The following is a 24518-nucleotide window of genomic DNA, read 5'->3' on the forward strand; positions in this document are numbered from 1 at the left end:
TAATTCCAGTGGAAAATGTGGTTAACATCCACTCATGCATGGGGAAAAAATACCGTTGAATACCGTGAAACCGGGATAATTTAGAAAAATACCGTGATATAGAATTTTGGTCATACCGCCCACCCCTAATACTGAGTATACTTTATACAGAAAATATATGTTGTCGTACCTTGCATAACTGAATAACCCTTATGGCACAATAACAATTCAATACATTTATGGTCACTACAGTATTTGGATTTAATAATCTTCATATGGGAAAAGGCTGACTCGCATAAATAAGTAGAGCCGAATAATGCAGTCAAGGAGGTAGCACATTTCCTCATTTTTGGGAACTTTTTCTCTGTGAGTAAGGTCCAAAACTGTCCATGAGCCCCAGACTTCGGCTGAATGTGAAAAATGAGGGCTGTCCGATTAATGGCGATTTTAGTTCCCTCTCCTTTCTCTTTCTCGGATCGCTTTTCGGAAGGAAGTCAGTTTCATAGTTTTTATGAACAGTTCGAAAGTGCCTTTCCACATTTTCCTTCTTTGGAATAGCAATGATAGATTGACATATCAGACAAACGCACTTCGATTGTGACATTGTGAGAAAAAAATCCTCTTCCAATTCCACATCCAGCCCATACCCTGCCCAAACAAATTTTTTTTTTTTTTAAATCCCTTCTTTAGTCGATATAAATTGGAAGGCTAACTAGATCACAGCCGGAGTTTTGCAGTAGCTCGCGCGTTTGATCGTGCGTACGGGATGACTAGTGTGTTAGAAGAAAAGAGATCTCAGACTGGCCGCCCTGTATGTCAATCAAGTGGCAAATGCCATAGGGAGGATATATGATAGACTAACATTTAAAAAAAATTTTTTTTTTGAATGCAACGCGATCTACCGGTCGATCGCGATCGACGCATTGGGCATGATCATGATCTACTTACAAGTTGCTCATTATTGCTTAAGAGACTCAGGTGAAAACAGTGTCTTCCATGAATGTGATTGGCTGTCCCACAAAAAGCAACGCAAAGAGAAATAAGACACAAACCGCACTGGCACTTTCTTAAAACAATGTTCAAAAGAAAAACAAACAAAATTGTCAGTGATTGCTCAAACAAAGTAAATGCAGTCATTTTTTTGTTTTTTTCCTAGAGGCCAGAGGACCTTATATCCCTTTGTCTATTTTTTACAGTAAATAAACTGAAGCATTGTGACCCTTTAAGTGTTTTACAAATGAAGCAAGTGTATTAAATGTTACTTTGTTGAGGTCTTTTAAGTATTTTGTGTATTATAATCAATTATTAGCAGACAGCATTTTTCAAAGTAACAAAAAAATGTAAAACGAGTTTGTTTATTTATGAAACTATTTAGTTAACATGCACCGAACAAAAATATGAAGCAAAGAAGCATAGGCAATAGTTGGCTCAGTCGCTTGATGAAAATTAGCAATCTTTAAAATGGTTGTGTTTAACACAGAAGATGCCGACCGTTTAACTAATGACTAATAACAATATGGGTTAACAATTTAGAAACACGCATAGACTGATCCTAAAAAGTTACGTGCAAAAAACAGATCTGTAAAATCCCACAAAAGTGTCCAGCACGTCTTAAGTAACATGAAGCCAAAGTTAGTGCGAGGTAAAACCAACAACCGTTCTTTTTACATTCGATTGCCGTTTTTCTTTCTTGCCTTCCAAGATTTTGTATACATTCGAATTATGTTAGAATAGTGATATTATATCCGACAGCCCATGTTATTTACTTAAAACAATGTTGTAAAGATCTCCACAGAGCTTTTTTTTTTTTTTTTTTTTTTTTTTTTTTTTTTTTTTTTTTTTTTTTAACTCCCCTCTGTTGTCATCTGGCTGTTTTCCCGAGGCATCAATGTGTTCTCTTCAAGAATTTCGTTGTACATTTCGAATAGCATGCAAGCCACTTCGTCATTTCTCTTGGCCCTTTTCTGTTGTGGACCATCTATCTGTGATTCAGTCGTCTGCATTTCGTTTGATGCAAGTTCCACCTGAGCTTGCAACATTTTGAATGCCAGTGATTTTACATCTGCATCGAAATAGCGGCCTTTGTATCTCGGGTCTACAATAGTGGCAACACAGTACATGGATTCTTTGTAAATCTCAATGAAACGATTGTTTACAGCCTCCAAGAGAGTGCTTTTACTGGTTTTGACTCCGAAGTCAGTATGAGCACTTTTAGTCAACAGTTGTTTTAAGGCATTAACTGAGGGAATAACGTTAGAAGCCAAGACTTCAGACTGGCAAATTTCTTTTGTCAGTTGTTCAAATGGAGCAAGGAGTGTGATTATGTTCTCGATCAAATCCCACTGATTAGGCGTTAGAGTTGCAGGTAACTCAAAATCGGAGGCATAAGCCCCAAGGGCTCTTTTCAGCTCCAGCAAGCTTTGCAGCATATAGAATGTGCTGCTTCATCTAGTCGAAACATCTTGCTAAAGCATTTTCGGCTGCATACCAAGTTCAGTTTGTATAGTTTTGAGACGCGAGTTGGCTAATTGTGAATGCTTAAAGTGACCGACTATTTTTCTGCCAATCGCTATTGTATCAGAGACACTGCGCTGGGATAGTACGCCATCGTTCACGGCAAGCTGTAAAGTATGAGCCATACATGGCAAACTTGGGATCCCGCATTCCTCCATAGCCTTTGCAATGTTGCGTGCATTGTCTCGTAATACTACATGAACATTCTCTTTGGGTATTTTCCATGTTTCAAACATTCTTTTAAACGCTACAGAGAGTGCAGCACCCGTGTGTGATCCAGAGCATTCTTGGGCGTGCAAGATTGCTTTCTGTAATTCAAACTTGCCGTCGGTCCACTGAGCAGTTAAACTAAGCATACTAATAGCACTCATATCAGATGTCCATATATCAGTGGTAAAGCTTATGGCTGTGACATCTTCAGCAAGGAGTGTGTGCACATGACTTTCCACAATCTTATGCAACTTTGGAAGTGCAATGTCCGAAAAATAACGGCATCTGGGTATCTGGTAACGGGGCTCAACATACTCAAGCAGCCTTCGAAATCCTGTATCTTCTACAACAGAAAATGGCTGATCGTCCAGAGCAATAAATTCCATCACCTTTGCAGTAATTGTTTGAGATTTAGGGTTATCTTTATCAAATTTCTTTGATTTTTCAAGTAACTGAGCAACTGTAGTTTTTGATTTTGTGCGCGGTGGCACAGGATTCTCCTCTTTTGCTCTGAGGAATTCTGTATATTTGTCGGGATGGCGTGTCTTCAAGTGTGTAATTAAGTTGGTGGTATTGAAATTTCGCACTTTGGTCCCTCCGCGCAAAACATTAGTTGAACAAGTGTTGCAAATGGCATATTTTATGTCACTCTCACTCACTTTGAAAAACTTCCACACCGCAGACATTTTCGCACAGTAGCCCAGCGTCGCCTAAATGTCCAGCACATCTGGAACACAGTGAATGCGTCATCAATATCGGTTCGAATTATCGGTCCAATTTAGTCATCGGTCCGATGCCGATAAAATTATTTTAACCCATTATCTGCCGATACAAATATAAATCCAATATTATCGTGCATCCCTAAATATGTTCTGTGGTCATAGGTAATTTCCATATCGTGTGGTCATACATAATTTCCATTTCATACGTAATTGCCATATCACGTGGTCATACGTAATTTCCATTTCAAACGCAAAAAGAATTTTTATATATATTATATATATATTCCCACACTTATTTTACATAATTGCTTTCGTTTGATAGTCTTTAACCGTCAATTGGGGAGGAGGGAAAATTATTATTTGTTAGAGGTACAGCTTGGTATTGATAGGTTTTCTCAGTAATTCATCCAGGCCACAGGTCCTGGTAGTGTGGCTGCCGGCTGGGTAAGGGGTCGGCTGTTACAACTTGGCCACTAATCTGGCCACGACCCTGCCTGACTGCTGTGTCTGTGTATAGGAGAATGGCAGATCCCGCTACAATAAATAACCATGCTGTTCCTGTTTCAAGCTGAATAAAGCTGGTGCTACTAAAGTACTAAGACTTAGCTTTGTGTTTTGGGGTGCAAGACAGGGACTCGCACGTTACAACGCCCACTTGGTCACAATGCTATAGTGAACAGTATACACTCGTACGGATGTTGACTATATGAGTGAGGCACGCCAACTGACACAGAGAATGGGAGACGATTACCCACAATCCCACAGCGAGAGGGAGAGAGAAGAACCATCAGCTCAGTTGTGATCACGTGGCGCTCGGCAGACAAACCATATACGTACTACTCGTATTGCAAGACCTCGCTCATTTATCAGGTTAAAATTAATAAAAATTTTAGCTCGTCTTGCAAAACACTCACAGACCAAGTTACTCACAATCCAAGGTTTTACTGTATACATTCTAGTATTCTAGCAGCACACAGCTCCAAGAGGATATCTTTTGGAAGTCTAATCCATATTACTAACCGAGAATGGTAAACCGGATGGACGCAGGGACATCCGGCCATGGGCCGTAGCCGCAAAAGACGTACTGCGCAAGCGCCCCCACAAAACCCCCCTTCCAAGCAACGGAAACCAGATGTATATTACTAACTGAGAATGGTAAACCGGATGGACGCAGAATGGTAAACCGGATGGATGCAGGGACATCCGGCCATGGGCCGTAGCCGCAAAAGACGTACTGCGCAAGCGCCCCCACAAAACCCCCCTTCCAAGCAACGGAAACCGGATGCAAAGCAACGTAAAATAAGAAATGAGGCACCCATAGCACACAGAAAAAAGGAGTCAGACGCGAAACGGAACACACACAAAGAAGACAATTGAGACCCACGACACACAAATGAGGCAACGCCCCCTAGCACAAAAAAAAAAAAAAAAAAGAAGTCAGACGCGAGCGCCACACAAACCCATTGGACACAAAACGGGACAGACTACGGACATAGCACACGAAACATACACAAAAAGCAGGATTCGGACCCACGACCACACTAACATAAATAAGAAATGAGACACAAAGCACCATTACTAAACGAACCGTCCGTATTAAATATACGTCATCTAAACACATTCAAATTATGCAGCATAGGTCGATCTCATTACACTGATGCACTATTAACCGAACAGTGAGTGCGATCCTCCTTATTACTTATCCATATTTATAACGCTGAAGAACAAACAAGTCATGAATTCACGCTCACGGGTACAAAACGATACGGCTCGAGTGACGGGACCAAACACACGAACCCGCATGAAAAAAAAAAAAACATGTCGGTCGACTAACCGACATACAAAAACGGGCAAGGCTCAATACAAACAATGACCGCCGTAAACTGCAACGGGCTTCTCACACAGCACAGGCAAATCGATTACGGCTCCAGAATAGCACGTCCCAATTCCTGCACATACAACGACGCGCCTCTCAAACGGCACAGACAAAACATTCACGTGAAGGACATCAACGACAGACACCTGCTAAACGCTTGCGCCAGTTAGCTGACAACGCGTTCAATAATGAGTCCACTATTCATGAAAATTCATTGGGATTAATAAATGTCATTTGCAATCATTGTCATTCACTTAACTTCCCTGAAGAAACAACTGGCAATACAAGTAATGAATTTACACGTTATTGTCAAAAGGGTCACATTTGACTGCCTCCTTTACATTCATATCCTGCATATCTACAGAAGCTTCTAACTGACGAAGTACCTGAAAGTAAAAACTTTATGAACTGCATTACATCCTACAATAGTTCATTTGCTTTTGCAACTAATGGCATCCACTCACTTACTCAACACCATTAATAAACTTCTACAAACGTTGATGATTAATAATATTCCCTTTGGAGGAAAGGTACTTTTATTAGGAGGAGATTTTACACAGTGCTTAGCTATTGTTTCACATGCCATGCACTCGGCTATTCTTCAGTCCACCTTAAAATACGCAGACAATTGGCATTGCTTTCAAAAGAGTTACGGAGATATTTGGAACAACAATCTCATTACACCAAACACCCCTTTTAACACAACGAACTATATTCTGTCCAAAAAATATTAATGTTGATCACATTAATAACCAGGTCATTTCATTACTTCCTGGAGTGGCACAGCTCGGACCCACGACCACACTAACATAAATAAGAAATGAGACACAAAGCCCCATTACTGAACGAACCGTCCGTATTAAATATACATCATCTGAACACATTCAAATTATGCAGCATAGGTCGATCTCATTACACTGATGCACTATTAACCGTTCAACCACAGAAAAGGCTCCATATTAACAGAGAGTACGATCCTCCTTATTACTTATCCATATTTCTAACGCTGAAGAACAAACAAGTCATGAATTCACGCTCACGGGTACAAAACGATACGGCTCGAGTGACGGGACCAAACACACGAACCCGCATGAAAAAAAACAATACATGTCGGACGACTAACCGACATACAAAAACGGGCAAGGCTCAATACAAACAATTAACGCCGTAAACTGCAACGGGCTTCTCACACAGCACAGGCAAATCGATTACGGCTCCAGAATAGCACGTCCCAATTCCTGCACATACAACGACGCGCCTCTCAAACGGCACAGACAAAACATTCACGTGAAGCACATCAACGACAGACACCTGCTAAACGCTTGCGCCAGTTAGCTGACAACGCGTTCAATAATGAGTCCACTATTCATGAAAATTTATTGGGATTAATGAATGTCATTTGCAATCATTGTCATTCACTTAACTTCCCTGAAGAAACAACTGGCAATACAAGTAATGAATTTACACGTTATTGTCAAAAGGGTCACATTTGACTTCCTCCTTTACATTCATATCCTGCATATCTACAGAAGCTTCTAACTTACGAAGTACCTGAAAGTAAAAACTTTATGAACTGCATTACATCCTACAATAGTTCATTTGCTTTTGCATCTAATGGCATCCAGTCACTTACTCAACACCATTCATAAACTTCTACAAACGTTGATGAATAATAATATTCCCTTTGGAAGAAAGGTACTTTTATTAGGAGGAGATTTTACACAGTGCTTAGCTATTGTTCCACATGCCATGCGCTCGGCTATTCTTCAATCCACCTTAAAATACGCAGACAATTGGCATTGCTTTCAAAAGAGTTACGGAGATATTTGGAACAACAATCTCATTACACCAAATACCCCTTTTAACACAACGAACTATATTATGTCCAAAAAATATTAATGTTGATCACATTAATAACCAGGTCATTTCATTACTTCCTGGAGTGGCACAGCTCTTTCTAAGCTCTGACAAAGTTGACTCTGATGACGACAATGACCATCTTAATTTCCCCTTAGAATATTTGAACACTATTAACCCAGCTGGATTACCACAACACAATCTTAGCCTTAAAAATGGAACAATAATCATGCTATTAAGAAACCTTAACACTAAACAGGGTTTATGCAATGGTACACGTTTAGTCGTCAACACCATGCCACACAATGTTATTAAAGCAAAACTTCTTACAGAATCACATGCTAACAATAATGTTCTAATTCCTACAATTACCTTACAACTTCTGACCTGGAATTACCTTTTACACTTAAACGGCGACAGTTCCCCATTAGACCTGCCTTGACCATGACCATCAACAAATCACAAGGACAAACCATAGACAAAGTTAGCATCTACCTCTCTGAGCCCGTTTTTGGACATGGACAACTTTATTTGCTTCCTATATGCGTCATCTACACCTTCACACTATGCTATATCTCATTCATACATCACGCTCTTTGTAAATTCACAACACCAGGGGTTGGCGAGAGAAGCGAGCAGGGGGCCGAGCCCCCTAGTCAACTTAGAAGCCAGTAATAATCATCTCTAAATATGCGCTCTCTTCTTTTGAATTGAATTGAATTCCTTTATTGTCATTGTATGGTATAATGAGATTCAATATGCAACCCCTCCATCTACTTACTTTTCCTATAAAATGATAAAAATAATAATAATAATATGATAAAACAAATGAAAAATATACAATATGGAAGTGCAAGTACAATGTACATGTACAGTAGGTAAAGTGCAAATGGTTCATTAAAGTGGCTGTTTGTGCAATATTACAGTTGTAATGCAAGTTTACAGTGAAGTAATTGTAATTATAAGTATAAACAGTTCCACCAGGAGCATTTGATGGACTGATTGAGTACATTTATAGCTCTTAGGATGAAACTGTTACTGAGCATCGAAGTCTGTGCAGGAAAGACTCTGAAGTATTTGCTGGATTGGAGAAGTTCAAAAAGACTGTGGCATGGGTGAGTGGAATCCAAGCAGATGCTGATGGTTTTCCTGAGCCAGTGTGTGCTATGAATGTCCTCCAGGGCTGGAAGCTGTGTCCTCTGCTATAAGCTATAATCCTCTGTGCTCTCAACACAACCTGTGCAGCTGTGATATCACATATAAATATAATAAACAGGAAGAGGTGGGTAGTAACGAGTTACATTTACTCTGTTACATTTACTTGAGTAACTTTTTAAAAGAATTCTACTTCGAACAGTAATTTTACTGCACCATACTTTTTACTTTTACAGTCGACCCTTGATATACGACCGGCCTAACATGCGAACAACTTGATTTACGACCAAAATTTTTGTTTTGATTTACGACCAACATCTTGCGTTACGACCCAAATGCGGTCACATGTATCCGCTTGCGCAATGTAAACAAACAACCGAGAGCGTTAGTAAGCGTCAGTGGGAGCGCAGGTACATGTGTTTGTGGACGTAATTTCGGTCATTGCAGTAATTTACCTATATACAGTGCATCCGGAAAGTATTCACAGCGCATCACTTTTTCCACATTTTGTTATGTTATAGCCTTATTCCAAAATGGATTAAATTCATTTTTTTCCTCAGAATTCTACACACAACACCCCATAATGAAAACGTGAAAAAAGTTTACTTGAGATTTTTGCAAATTTATTTTATTTATATACCCGCATTATGGGTATTTCCATTATTTCTTATGGGAAAAACAGTCTTGACTTACAACCAACTTGAGCTACAACCAGCCCTCGCGAATGAATTTAGTTCGTAAGTCAAGGGTCCACTGTACTTGAGTACATTTGTGAAGAATAAACGCTACTCTTACTCCGCTATATTGGGCAACACTCGACTCGTTACTTTTTTCCATTTACACATTAGATACGCTATTTTTGCCAGAGAGAGTCACCAGTGGATCTACTGCATGACTGTTTCACCAAACAGACGTAGCAACAATAATCACATGACTATCCAGCCATTCATCCATTATCCAACCCGCTATATCCTAACTACAGGGTCACAGGGGTCTGCTGGAGCCAATCCCAGCCAACACAGGGTGCAAGGCAGGAAACAAACCCCGGGCAAGGCGCCAGCCCACCGCAGGGCGCGCGCACACACACACACACCAAGCACACACTAGGGACAATTTAGAATCGCCAATGCACCTAACCTGCATGTCTTTGGACTGTGGCAGGAAGCCAGAGTACCCGGAGGAAACCCACGCAGACACGGGGAGAACATGCAAACTCCACGCAGGGAGGACCCGGGAAGCGAACCTAGGTCTCCTAACTGCGAGGCAGCAGCACTACCCACTGCGCCACCGTGCCACCCTAATCACATGACTATGTTTCACCAATCAGACGTAGCCATGTAGTCACATGACCATACACAAACTTCCTGTGTCTGTAGCCTGTGAGAGACTTTTAGTCATGTGGGGATCCTGTTCACTGCTAAACGGTCACAGCTTCAGTGCAAGAACCTTGAGAGCCAACTCCTGCTGAAGCTTAACCATCACTTCACTTGAAGAACAAGCATGTTTTAACCAAACATGCACAGACACAGACAGTCATGGTAAAGTGAGACTTCTTGTATATGCACAAGCTGCCTTGTTCTAATGTTATTTTCTATCAGCTGTGCTATTTGGAGGGCAAGTGTGTGACCATGCTGGTCTCCTACAGACTCTTTTCTTTTCTCCCTTTCTTTGATTCCCCCTTCTTTTTTTTGTGCTGACCTGTATATATACACTCCCGTCTCCATGGGCCTTAATCACACGCCGCAGAAAGCCAATGAAGCAATTGAGAATGATCGCACCCGCACGTGCAGGTGTCACTTGCTCCAGCTACCTCATTAACTCCCTGCGGTCGTGCAATTGCACCTACGGAGAGTGACAAAGCTTTATGGATTTGAAACTGGCCTTTTTTTTTTGAAGCTGCGGACCCACAACACCACAAAGTGAATGTACAGTATTATACTGTCAGTGTACAGTATATCTTGTCACTGTAAGTAGTCTGCACTGTTCAAACATATATATATAGGTATTGGCTTCAAAAGCTTTGTTGTGAAAAACTGAGATTTGGAACTTTGTGTTATTTGTGCATCTTTATTGTGTAAAGATGTTATTTATGTTTACTCATTTTTTATTATTATTTGGAAATAGCAGAATTTGCACATTATTTTATATTTTTGTCTGTCTTATTACAACATTTCTAAAAAAATAAATAATTTATTATGTTCAAACGGTTACTCAGTACATGAGTAGTCTTTTCACCAAATACTTTTTTACTCTTACTTGAATAATTTTTTGGATGACTACTTTTTACTTCTACTTGAGTAATATTATTTTGAAGTAACGCTACTCTTACTTGAGTACAATTTTTGGCTACTCTACCCACCTCTGTAAACAGGTTAAAATACTCTCTTTGATGCACTGAGAATAAAAATGCTAAAGCAGCTATGGTATATGGAATAGTTTGACCATTTCGTGCAATATTATATTATTACAGAATGATTACAATCAACTGCCTTAAATTAATTTTTTAATAAATGTGCAATTAATTTTGGTGTGTTTAATAAAGGCTGTGTCACTGATGTGAATCTAAAACAGAAAGGGAGACCACACAGAAACAGGTAGCACTGCTTTGACGTTGGGTGCTGCCTGTTTGCAAAACTGAACAGAAAAGTGCTTAAATATTGTATGAGGCTACCATGAAAATGTGCATGGTTATACAGCAAGTTTAGTTTGTATACATCTGGAAGGGAGCATGGAAATGGGTGTACGCAACATTTTTGTGTTTGTACACGAGGTCCCTGGACACCAATGCAGATTGATGAATATATATAAGCCTGGTCTTCAACAGAATTAAAATCTTGCAGTACTTCTTTATATTCCCTGCTCTGTGCCCAAGTAAATACAAATTACTGTCAATACACTATATAATCCAATTGAACCTTCATTCACTCAGAATATGGAACCAATGTAGGAAGCACATATCTGTTGCACCTCTACATGACAACCACCTTTTCCACCTTCTCAAACATACACCGTATTTAATGTTTGGAAAATCTCTGGGATTACAACACTTAGGGAATTGTGCATAGATAATGTCTTTGCATCTATGAGCAATTAAGCTTCAAATTAACTTCTACTACTTTCAATTGTCCAAAATGTTTCCAGGGCAAGATTCAACTTTTAAACGTTGCAGTCTAGCTCTAGCTTCACTGGGCCACATGTTTTGGGAGTGCACCAAATTAACAACATTTTGGACAAAAATCTTTGAATGCCTATTAGAGAGCCTTAGTTTCACAATCACTCCTAACCCATTAATAGCTGTGTTTGGTGTACTCCCAGATGGGCTTAAAGTGGAAAAGGAGAAACAAATCGTAACTGCCTTTACCTCACTACTGGTACATTGACTTATCTTGCTCAACTGGAAGAATCCCACCCCACCACTTTTAAGTCAGTGGGTAACTGATGTTCTATACCAGGGGTGGCGAACTCCAAGCCTGGAGTGCCGCAGTGGCTACAGGTTTTCATTCTAACCCTTTTCCTAATCAGTGACCAGTTTTCACTGCTAATTAACTGTTAGAAGAGTTCAACCCTCTGAATTGATTCCTTTCTTCATTAAATGACAGCCAAGCAGAAATGAGATGTGAAGCGAGCTAACAGATGACCAGCTAAACTGGGGCTTCAAACTCCAACCAATTTCATTCCAATCACTTTCTTAATGAGAAGCCAGTTCTTGCTGTTAATTAAACCTGTTATTTAATTCCATGGCTTGTTGCTGCTCTCATTCTGCCACAGCAGACCATCACCTCTCTTTAATTTCAGATATTGTGTAATGGGCACAGGGGAGCTGGTCATGTGGTGGCTTGTTTTGTGTCTCATTATTGTTTGGCTGATGATTAAAGAAAAAGAAAGAACTATGAGGCCTGAGTCAAGTTAATTAAAAGAAGAAATCAGCAGCAAAAACTGGTCACTAATTAAGAAGATGGTAAGAATGAAAACCTACAGCCACTGCGGCACTCGAGGCCTGGAGTTCGCCACCCCTGTTCTATACTATTTGAAATTGGGGAAAAAAAACAATTCTCACTTAAGAGGATCTGTTCAAAACCTCTTAAAATATATCACAGTATCTAATCAACAACATTTTAAAATAAGCTTCTATATCGGGGGAAAGGACACTCTTCCTTCCTTGCTGCTTTTAAAGATTTGCTTTGTTTGCTGGCTCTACTTTCTTTCTCTTGGGTGGGGGCTGAATTTTGATTTGTTAAGTTTGACTTGATTGTATGGAATGTTATTTGCTTTTAATTAAAATTAATAAAAAAAAATAAAAAAGGAAAATTTAAAAATATAACATTATATTTGCAAATGGGCACTCCAGCTATTGTAAAAAACCTCATACACTGTTCCATTCCATTTGAACTAGTGTGGAGTTGAGGTGTCACCCATCGCACAGCTGAACTTGGGTCCTAATTTGGGATCCTGTGATGGTTCATAGTGTGGTGGGTGCAGCAACATGCTATATCAGATAACTTAAAAAAAAATAAAGGTTGATTACTATAATGCACTCCCAACAGGACTACCTAAAAAAGGCATAAATCAACTGCAGCTAATGAATGCAGCGCATGAATCTTAACAAGTAAAAGAAAATCTGACCACATCTCACCAGTCTTAGCATCATTAAATTGGATACCTGTGTCGTTTATAATTAATTTTAAAACTTTAATTTAATCATGAATAAAGCTATGTAGTGCCTGCCCCCTTACATTGCCAGTTCTAATCTTTCAAATACTAGTTTGCTTATTATTATAAGAGATAAGCAGAAAAGAAGTGGTGAGATAGTCTTTTTGCTGTTATGCACTGAAAACCTGTAATGCCTTTAACAGAGCTGTGCCAGGCTAATACAATGGGACATTTAAAAAAAAAAAAAAAAAAAGTTTTTGTTTTTTTTTAATTTGGATTTTCATTTTTTGTGTCAGTTCTAACAGATTATAATATCTATTGTAACATCATATATTTTATAGATCTGCACTCTTTACTGACATCTCCTATTTCAGCTTCTCTATGGTGGTGTCTGGGATGATGCGGATTCTACTCTATGCTCCCATCTTCCTTTTAGGAGCTCTTGACCCGAACACTATCAGTAATGTTACCGAATCAGCTGAACCGTGAAGACATCACAACGAAGCAAGGGGATGGTTCATAAAGGTGTAAAAGTGCTTTTATTTAAAAACAACAAAACCAAAAACAGTGTTCAAAATAAATAGTGCAGTGCTTCTAAAAGTCATTAAATAAATAATCCATCAAAAAACAGTGAGAAGGTGGAGGTAGTGTTGGGTGGTATATTGGGTCATACCAAAAACCGTTTTTTATTTTTGTTATGATATGGATTTTTCTTATACTGGAACACCGGTTTAAATAGCCTAAACAACATTCGGAACGTGGCGCTGCGGGAAACTGTTAAAGGGGACCTTTTTCCACTGCTGCACCAATAAATACGCACGCAATGGAGTACATGCGTTAGTAGAGGTATTGAGCGGTGAAAATGGACAGAGAACATTCCGAAACTGAAGCTGTAGCAGACGATAAAAAGTTGAACATGATGACACAGAAGCACTTTTGACGAAAAAAAGGTGCCGTGTCTGTTGTCTGAAGATACTTTGGTTTTAAAAGGTCAGATGTGGACCATTATGTTCCAATGTGTGAATACTGTTTCTATACTACTGGATAATACTGCAAGCCAAGTTGTACTTGTTTTATTTTATTTTTTTTTCAATACTGTGTAATGTACCTGGTTACTGTGGAATAGTGTGACGATGCCAGTCCCCTATAGACTCCCTCTTCCCACATGGGAGTCTGTTGAACCAACACCATCAATAGTTATGACCAAGGCGAGCTGAGAAATCTCATTGAAGCCAGGGAATGTTGGAAAGTACTCAAGTGCTTTGGTTAAAAACAGTCAAAAGTAAAACCAAAAGTGTCCGTTGTGCAGTGTTCAGAAAAATACAGTACCCAAATAATTAGCAAATGCATAAAACCAGTGAAACGTGGAGACAAAATCAATAATAAATAAATCAGTTAAAATGCAGTCTCTCTCCTCGCCCAATCACAGAACACCACCTTTTGTCTCCACAGCTCACCGTTCACTGGTGTTGCTGGCGGAGCCTTTGCAGCACGAACTCCTTTCTGCCAACCCCAACGCAGCCAGACCGTCCGAGGTCGGCACACTTCATGTCTTTCTTCGCGCTCACTCAGTCATTCCTCAGATTTAACCAGCTTGTTACTTATATCCCTATCCAAATCATTTACATATATATCAAAAATTGCACCAGTCCTAGCACAGACCCCTGTGGAAAAATCACTCTTAACATCAGCCAAATCAGATAGGGTACCTCGCACCATAACCCTCTGCTTCCTGTGTCTGAGGCAGTTTTGCACCCAACTACAAACATCACCCTGAACTCCCAAATCTTTTAGTTTGATGCCCAACTTTTCATGTGGCACCTTATGAAATGCTTTCTGAAAGTCCAGATAAATACAGTACACCCCCAAAATTCGTGGGGGTTACATTCCTAGAGCACCCGTGAATTGTGAAAAATATGCCCCCAAAACACTTTTCAATTTAATTTCAAACTCAGCTTAATACGTTACCTAAAAAAAAGAATGTAAATGTAAACCCGTATACTGCACAGTACTGTACTGCTATGTCTCCCGCAGTGCTAGAATGTAAAATACTGATGTTACCGCTATATGTACTGTAATTCCCGCAAGCGCGTTTTCATTGCCAGAAGCCTTAGAAGGTGCAGGGCCTTTCGGTGGTATCTTGGGGTTTTAACTCTTAAACTTCCACATACTTGGGGGTTAATGCATCCCTGGACGCCAAATACTTTTTTGCTGCACTTTAAGTAAACGTCACAATTCACAAAGAAAAAGTAAAATTTTAATGGAACACTTTTTTCATGCAAAGAGCATAACAATTGCTGCAACACTGATCATTTTACACACTGCTAATGAACTGTAAAAACTATTTTAAAAACTACTGGAAGAATATGTACAAGGTGTAACTGACACCATGGATGAAATCACTGAGCCAGCTGTGCTTGAACTGGCTGCACGCAAGCACACAGAGGTAAGCGCTGATGCTGGCAGGCTATAGTGCAGCGGCTCAATTCCAGAGACAGTCAGGCTGCAGTGCTGCAGGGTGTCACGCTTGGGTCACAGAATTGCACAGAATCACAGGAGATTGTAGAGACAGGAACTTTATTCAAACACTTCAAAAAAAACATGTCTCTTTCAGAAGTAAAATGAGCTCAGTATGCAGTTAGTTATCGATTAAAAGAATAGGCAAATATCATAGGGGAGCACAACGGGAGCGGGACACGCAACAGGAGCAGAGGATGTCTGGGGGAGAAGAGAGAAACAAAGCAATCAGCCAAAAAGAACACGTGCTGTTCTGGCTTTTAAGTATGCGTAGCGTTGCACGAGAAGCATATCACGCGACACAGCAGCCGCAAGTAAGCCCAGCAAGTAAGGGAGCAATGTGAAGGTAGTCTATCAGTGTTTTTTAAGAGGGTTTTTTTGAAGAACACTCAGCTGGGGATGCAGCACAGTCAGCAGCAAGGAGAATGAATAACACTGTAGCAGTCCGGTGCCGCTAAGATTCACACAGTCAAGAAGACGCTGATTTATTTATTTTTATGGTGGAGATTCTAGGGACGCACCAAGCCTTGGCCAGACCCACACACACTCACAAACAGAGAAAAAAACAAAGCGAACCGGTAATCAAACAGCAAATAAAGAATGTAATGAAAACAAATGAAATAAATGAAAACAACGATACCACCCCTGTTCCCCATACAGCAATTACGCATTAAATACAACAAAGCACAAACAAAACACACAGAGTAAATCATGAAAAACATTCATGAAAAATGGCAACAAATGAAATATAATGATAAAAATAGATAGTCCAGAGATCCGCACGTTGAATGGGAATATAAAGATAGTCCTACCGCTAGTTCCTGAAATGGTGAAGACGGGTGGACGGGTCCAGGAGCGCTCCTTTCTTTGCAGGATGGCCATGAATCCACTTACAGTCCTCATGTACACAGGCAGACGGCACACAATCCAGACGCACGAAACGATGCAAATCAAAACGAATAAGTACAGGTAACCCAACAGAAGGCAGGCAGACAGGGACTTGTAACACAAATTACAAAAACTTTTTTTTTTGCTTTTGGTCACCGGTCCCCTTTTTAAAAGCCGCGCTGACATCCTTTGACCCCAGCAGCCCCACCACCCTCAGCAGAAGACCAATCAGAGCCACTGCAGGGACTGCTGGGAGTTGCTGTTTCAAATTCTATTGGCTACTTTCACCATCCCAAGCCACGTTTTCCAATACAGTTGCTTCCTTCTCTCTACAGCGCAGTATTGCCACGATAAAAGCCATAAAAATTGCAGAGGATATTTGCAGTTTCCGCTAACAATTATTAGATAGGTTCTAAGGAAAAATCCACGAATGACTGAGGCTGCGAACTCTGAACCGCGACTTCGCGGGAGTCTACTGTAATATCATACGCTCCATTTTGATCATACCCTTTTTTGCTTCCTCATAGAATTCCAGAGTGTTAGTAATACACTACCTCCCATGCTGACTGCTCAGTAAAACTCCTGTTCTTGCCATGTGTTGCTCAATCTTATCCTTAATAATTCCTTCCGTTAATTTTCCTGGGATGCACATTAAGCTTACTGGCTTATAGTTGCTTGGATATGCATGATCACACTTTTTATATAATGGAATAATATTTGCCATTTTCCAGTCTGTCAGAATTTCCCAAGTGCACAGTGACTTCCTAAAAATGTGAGTCAAGAGTTTATATATGTACTCACTAACCTCTATAAGAACTCAAGTGTAAATATTATTTGGTCCTGGAGATTTGTTTGATTTCCACCTATTTAATCTAAGCAGTACTACACCCTGTACAATTTCTAAATCACTGGGTACCTTCTAAGTAGTGCCTTTTACTGCTGGGAGGTTAACTACTTCCTCACTTGTGAAGATCTCATAAGAATACGAGTTTAGAGCATCCACTATTTCACTGTCTGTATTTTTAATTCCCCTTTACTATTCCTGATGCACTTCACTTCCTGTTCATTTTGGGTCATCTTTCACCTTATCTGCTATATTCCTCTCAGTCTTTTAGCCTACCTACTATCCTTCTTGAAGGTTTATCTAACGTTCTTATACACCTTGCGATTCACACTGGAGTTATTAATCTTATACACCTTATATAGCTGTTTTTTCCTTTGCAGCTTCTTTTTTAACTCTTTATTAACCCTCTGCTGAGATCGTTTCTTTTTAAATTTCTAATAAAATTCTAAAGTTTAGGTATGTACCTGTCCTATATTACATGTAAAATATTTTTAAACCTGTCCTACTGCTCCTTGACCGTCTCCACACTTAAAAGCTTATCCCAGTTTATCCTCCTTGGCTGCATCTGCTCAAAATTTGCTCTACCAAAGTTAAACTTAACAAAACACTGAGAACTGCGTTATATTATGGCCACTTAACCCTAAGGAAATGTAGATACTCCAACTCTTCATGAGACTCCATGCATCTAATCTTCTATGAAAATGAATGAAAGTAAGAATAAACTACTTTAGTACATTTAAGTTTAGTAGAATGGTTAGTGGTGGCTGGATGTTTTTTGGCCTTTGAAACCCTGCAGGTTTTTTACCTACAGCATCCCACCAGATGTAATTTTTATTTTACTGGCCTTGATGACCATCTGACCATAGCATCAGACTTACTGTTATAATCATTAGAGACTTACAAAATGAGTTTGCCATTTAATTAATACTTACGAACTTTACCAGTTACTGTATATTCATGTTTATCTTTAATATGAAGTATGACATTTATTTATGTTTTATTACTTTATTAATTTTTCTTATAAGTGTTTTGTTTCTTTAACTTCTTGTAATGCACTTTGGGCTAAATGCTTTGTATGAAAGAAACTATGCTTTAGAAAATGTGCTATAAAAATGCTATTAAATGTGCTATAGAAATAAATGTTTTTGTTATTAGTTTCTACCTGTAAAACAAAAAAAGAGGTTCCACAGAATCCATATTCAAAGAAGTTGGTCTGCAATAAATTGCAATTAAATTATACAGCCTTTAAATTCTAATTTAGTTTGTGCTTGGTTTTAAGAACAATGTCCAACTTATAGGTGATTTATAGCATTCATGGCTATAGAATGTTATTCATGGTAATAGAAATGTTTACTATAGAGGTAAACTATTAACTGCATAGGTTTTGAGCTCTATTAATTTTACTAAAACTTAGAAAACTCTCAAAAGTTCTTTTTGTAAGGTTTTCATTTTACCACCTAAAAATTTGGTATCAATATACATACTCTACAGATATACATTGGTAAGACTAAACTGGTCCAGTGTGTGTGTGACCTCTAATATAAACTGGCTCCCGGGGCAAGATTCCTTACCACCTCCTGTCCAATGTAGCAGGAATGAAACACCATGAACCGGATAAACAGGTTTGAAAATGGAAAGATGGATGGAAGAGTTTGAAAATACTCAATAGAATGTTATTAATTTACCATTATTCTAGGCTTAAACACCTCTGTTAGTAAACAGCCCACGTTTATAATTCCTATATATTTTTTTAAAAAACGAACCATTCCATAATTAGCTAAGAAATATCTTACTTAGACACTAATACATGGAAATTCTCCATTGTCACACAAGCAAACATTCATTGTATCTTGGTGAGTGAAGCGAGCAGGAGGCGGAGCCCCCTAGTTTTTATAACAAAAACTTTGTATGTCCCTGTAACATCAATTTTCATAATGAAAAATGTGTACAATCAAGCATACACATCTATCTCTAGTAAAGAACACTGAACTACAGTTCTTGTATGAATAGAAAGTAAATAAAAATTGCTATATATTACCTCTACAGCATCATAAACTTTCAAGGATATTTAATTTCCAAGTAAATTTAAATTACCAATAATTAATTGTATTGTCCCAATGAGGCTATAAGCCATTGATAATAAATTAATTCATGAACCAATAATTGAGCCAGTTTATCATTCATATGAGACATGATACTCTTGAAGTAAATATCACTTTCTTAGTTGTTCGTGTAAAATACTGTATTTGACACTTCAATGTCTTACTCAGAAAAATGTCAATTACTATTCTGATATTTTAGTAAAGATTCATTTAACACATTACAGAGTCACAGATTTGTTTGCCGACCTACTGCTTGATAACTCCTTTATCCAAGGGAAGGCTATATTTTGTATCTATACCAGAAAGGAAAGCCATGAAAAACATATACAAAGATTAAAATTTTTCTTTTTGGATGAAAAAGTTAACTTCAATTCCCACTTTCAATATGCTGTTTAATGTATTTTGAAAATATTCCTGAAAAAATTATAAACTAATGAGCCTAGTGTAATTACATAATTTGTAGTTATAATTCTGTTCCTTAAAGATTTAGAATAGGTTTTAAATCATTTTAATCTTCAAAGACATGCATGATACTTTTATGGTGAATTACACCATATTTTGCACAAACTGAAGAAATGTATAATTTGTCATCACAGAAATACATCGTGCGATTCAGTGAATATTCTCATAGACTTACTGTAAACATTTTTGTCTCTAAGGAATTATGCACTATCCATCCATCCATTATCCAACCCGCTATATCCTAACTACAGGGTCACAATCCCAGCCAACACAGGGCGCAAGGCAAGAAACAAACCCCGAGCTGGGCACCAGCCCACTGCAGGGCACACACCCACACACCAAGCACACACTAGGGACAATTTAGAATCACCAATGCACCTAACCTGCATGTCTTTGAACTGGGGAGGAAACCCATGCAGACACAGGGAGAACATGCAAACTCCACGCAGGGAGGACCCGGGAAGCGAACCCGGGTCTCCTAACTGTGAGGCAGCAGCGCTACCACTGCACCACCGTGCCACCCCTACTAACTAGATAAAATGTAAAATTTATGAGGCATTACAAGGGGGAAACAGGACATTGACAACACAGAGTACCTTCTGTATGGTTTCACTTCAACCACTGGACAGGATGATATATAGCATGAGCTGTTAAGTGGAAGGAGGAGAGTTCGACAAAACTCAAGTATATGTTTAGCAATAAAGCTCAAGTCGGGTTGCCATACATAAGAAGTGGTTACCTTACATCCAACAAAATCAGGTAGCAACTGTATCAGTTTAAATACTAGCACTCTCCAGTCAATGCGTCCCACAAAACCAAAAGGGAGCAAGATGGTCAACTGTACATATACAGCAGTTCACGAGATTATTTTTGTTTACCTGTTCTTTTCTGCAAAATCCTTGCTTATCTCCTGTTTTTAACCTCACTCCTTCATAAAAAGTTTTCCCCTTCGTTGTTTACATTTCAGACTCTTATGTCATCTTATCTCTACCTACAAAGATGTCACTACAATACATTTATGGGAAGAAAACCAATGCCTGAAGTGGACCAGTATTCACACCCAGACCCCTAAACGCAAATGTTTAAGAAGCCTCCAAACCACAATACTGGATGTTATATCGTTCGAGTTCAACAACTACAGAAAACAACCCCCAAATTAAAGGGTTCAATTCATTGCATCAACTAAACATGCTTTCTCTAAATGACATTGCTGTTTGTAATAAGTTAAAATACAACATGATGTAGTGTTACAAGTTTATTTTCCAACTATAGCTTTAGAAGCTTAAACATACAACTGATGGAAAACATGAAAAGTAATGCTTGAGTGAACAACGAAAACAAATGAAAATTGCAAAAAAAAAATAATAATAAATAATAATATCTCAGATCAACAACTCTTCTGGCTCAACTATCTGCAACTGGCTTCAAGCTATTCAGTTAGTAAAGACCTGGTTGGAGGTTGCAGTTTTCCTGTGTACAGCTTTCTTTGTGCTTTTTTACTTCATCCTTGTGCTTCTGTGCAGTGTGTGTACCAGTTCACTCACCAACTCTTTTTTTTCCCCCTTTTTTGTGTTTTTGTTTAAATAGCAGTCTCAAATAGGACTGGGTGTGGTGGTGTTTGTTGTGTTTGGTATTTGTTCATATATAGCTTGTATTTGTTGGTTTTCTTTGGCTATATTTCCTTTTCTTGTTATCAATAAAAATGTGATCATAAAAAATAACAATAATAATAATAATAGTAAAAACTCCCAAAATTCCCATTATTTTTACTGATTACCAGTTTCAATTCAAAAGAATACCATTTCCTCTAAAATTGTGTTTTGTAGTGAACATCAAAAAAGCTTCAAGGCCAGTCACTATGAAAAACGAGAACTGATTAATGGCAGGAATGTTTTAGTTATGTGCAATTGTATGTAGCATATTCATGAGAATATTGCATACAAAAAGTACCAAGTTAGTAACATAGTACTTCTGATACATCCAGTTAACCAACTGAACTATAACTGAGGCCTATTGCCTTTGGAAGTTTGTAAAACAGTTACCTTTTATACATTTATTTTTTATTGTAAATAGTGGAAATATGTTGGCTGGGATTGGCTCCAGCAGACCCCCCGTGACCCTGTGTTCGGATTCAGCGGGTTGGATAATGGATGGATGGATAGTGGAAATATGGGCATAAATCAAATTCTCAATTAAAGGATCTGTTCGAAACTTTATTAAAACCTGGAAGGATCTAATCAATAACATTTTAGAATAAGCACTTAAATTGGGGGAAAGGATTTTCTCCCCCTTTTTTTCTACTCTTAAAAGTTTTACTCTGGGTGTTCAACTTGCTCTCTTTGTCATGGGGGGGGGGGGGGGGTTGATTTGAACTTAGTTTTGTCAAGTTTGACTTGTTTGTATGGAATGTTACTTGCTTTAAATAAATTCAATAAAATGCTAAAAATAGAAAGAAAGAAAAAGAAATATGAGCATAAATTACTGTATATATTTATCAATAAATTAAAGGATTAGTACAATTGTAAGTTTTTCTTTTCTAATTAATGTTTTAAGTTTTTTATTTAGTAATGTTTACACAAGAAAACATGAAATTTGCCTTCCCAGCTGCATCCACCAAACTGAAATGAAATAAAACAAAGATGACACAAGATTGCTTAAAATTTGCACAGAAATTCTAAAATATTTACATCATTTGTAAAACAGATTATTTGCTATCTACTTCTAGCAGTTTGAAAATGTGTTTTTACATAAAATGGTTACATGATAAATACGAAACCTTTTACTTCTGAAAAGTTTTATCACATCTAATATTCTTTTTTAGAAAAATGTATGGCCCTGAGAAGGAAGAAATTTCTGGAAATATTTGAATGTGTCTTTAATGTGACTATCATCCCTGGTTTACTGAAGTTTCTGTGTGTAATGGGTGTCTGTCATCAGTTAGTTTTTTTGACATTATCTTCTGACACACAACAAATTTGCCTGCATTCTTTAATGCTGCCTAGGCTCTGCCAAGCTTTTCAGCGGAGTAGCATATAAACCTGGCTACAAAATGAAAGACAGATGTAAAGTCGTTATATCAATGTTTAATTTTTTTGTAAAGGCACAGGAATCGTCATCTTGTTAGTAGATTCACATGTAGTTTACTGACATAACCAGTTAGGATAGGCTTTAATATCGGTGCCAGAGAGAACAGCCATTCATAGCAGTTTTACAAGAGCACAGGATAAAGTTCAGTCCATTAAAATGCAGATGAGAACAATGCACTTACTGATGTTGCTTAATTTAGGAAACACAGCAGTAGACATATCAATTATATTTAGCTTCGTTACCTGTTAAAATGTGGATCATTGTTGCAATGGAAACGCGAAACACCCCTCTAATAAATATGCTATTGCCCTTACCGGTATTTGTGACAGAGTATTACACCTGGTATATTTATGGGAGTCACTGGGCACACCTAGGACGAGAAAGTCCGCAAATCTTAGAGAATGAAAGCCACTGCCAAATGTAGAACAGGTGATAGATAGATAGATAGATAGATAGATAGATAGATAGATAGATAGATAGATAGATAGATAGATAGATAACGACGATATAGACTTTTAATGTACAAAAGCACAAAAAAGTTCTGTCTTCCTAGATCATTACCTAGAGTGAAGGCGTGGCCAACACCCACATTTTTACCCTCCCTGTAAGAATAAAGACTCCATTGTGAGATCTTTAACAGTACAGCCTTGAAACTTCTAAAAATGGGGGAAAGCACGCCACCGATGCAAAACCCATACACACCAAATCTGAGCATGGTCTTAAAATGTAGAGTTATACCAAATACAAAAGTTTTAAATTTCACCTACCACGCCCCCAATTTCAGCCTAACGTGTGCATGTGTTTGATTAAATTTAGTTATTATGAGAGAAACTACGAAGTGATTAAGGTATTAAGAAACTGATGAAACAATTTAAAAATTGGATTATTCCAATACAGCACTTTGGGAACTTCTGATTCAGAAGCCAGTAAAGTGGCTATCTGTAGTATAGAAATGTCAGCGGACGATCCTAAGGTCGTTTTATCGTGTGTTCATAACACTACCAAATCGGCAAGTAAAATATCTCGTCATGGAGCTTATGGAACCAGAATCTGTTCCATATCTATCTAGCTGGCTAACTACCACTTTCTTCTGGACCTGCCTGTACACTCTCCGGTTCCGCATGTCCAATCACTAAAATAATGTATTTGAGGAAAAACGACAAACTACACCCAATCTCTCCCATTTTATAAGAGTTAAAAATAATCTCTGTTGATGCCGTGAAAAAAAATACAGCCGGCTACAGTACTCACCTACCTGGACCGAGGCGCTGTAAAGTTGTCAACACAGAACTTTCATTCACGCCTTCCACAGCAGGACAAACATCTTAGTAACAGCCTACAGTGCACGTCAACTCCTGCGTCCTTCACGCGTTGAAATGTCAACAAAGTGCGCCGTCTCCTGCTTGGCTTGCTTGAAATTTACAGCATGACAAATCCGGCTCACTGCAGTTCATGACGCATTTAAAGATTTTCCCGTGTGCGTATTTTTTCGAAAGGCTAAACTCTGAATTCTGTAAGCGACAGTGTGCATTATCCTTTTTAAGTGACTTTATTTGATATTATTCACCATAGGTCTTAAAGAGCATCTCTGTTTGGCCACAACCATCCAATCCCTAGCAAGACAGGGCGCAAATTCCCAGAAATGTAATGTGTAC

At 38.5% G+C, this 24518-nt stretch overlaps 1 protein-coding gene across 2 annotated transcripts in view; it reads right to left on the bottom strand.

Annotated features, from left to right (window-relative positions):
- tmco3 (transmembrane and coiled-coil domains 3) overlaps positions 1–24517 on the bottom strand; it is a 124552-nt gene extending 100035 nt beyond the window's left edge. Inside the window, exon 1 of one of the 2 annotated variants that reach the window (XM_028800068.2) lies at positions 24119–24517. The gene's annotated coding sequence lies outside the window, so the exon portion shown is untranslated. Of the gene's footprint in view, positions 1–24114 lie in introns of both variants that reach the window. The other variant, XM_028800065.2, reaches the window with a different exon arrangement.
- Between the last annotated feature and the right edge of the window lies 1 nt (position 24518).

The sequence above is a fragment of the Erpetoichthys calabaricus genome, chromosome 4 (genome assembly GCF_900747795.2).
Source record: "Erpetoichthys calabaricus chromosome 4, fErpCal1.3, whole genome shotgun sequence".
NCBI classification, from domain to species: domain Eukaryota; kingdom Metazoa; phylum Chordata; class Cladistia; order Polypteriformes; family Polypteridae; genus Erpetoichthys; species Erpetoichthys calabaricus.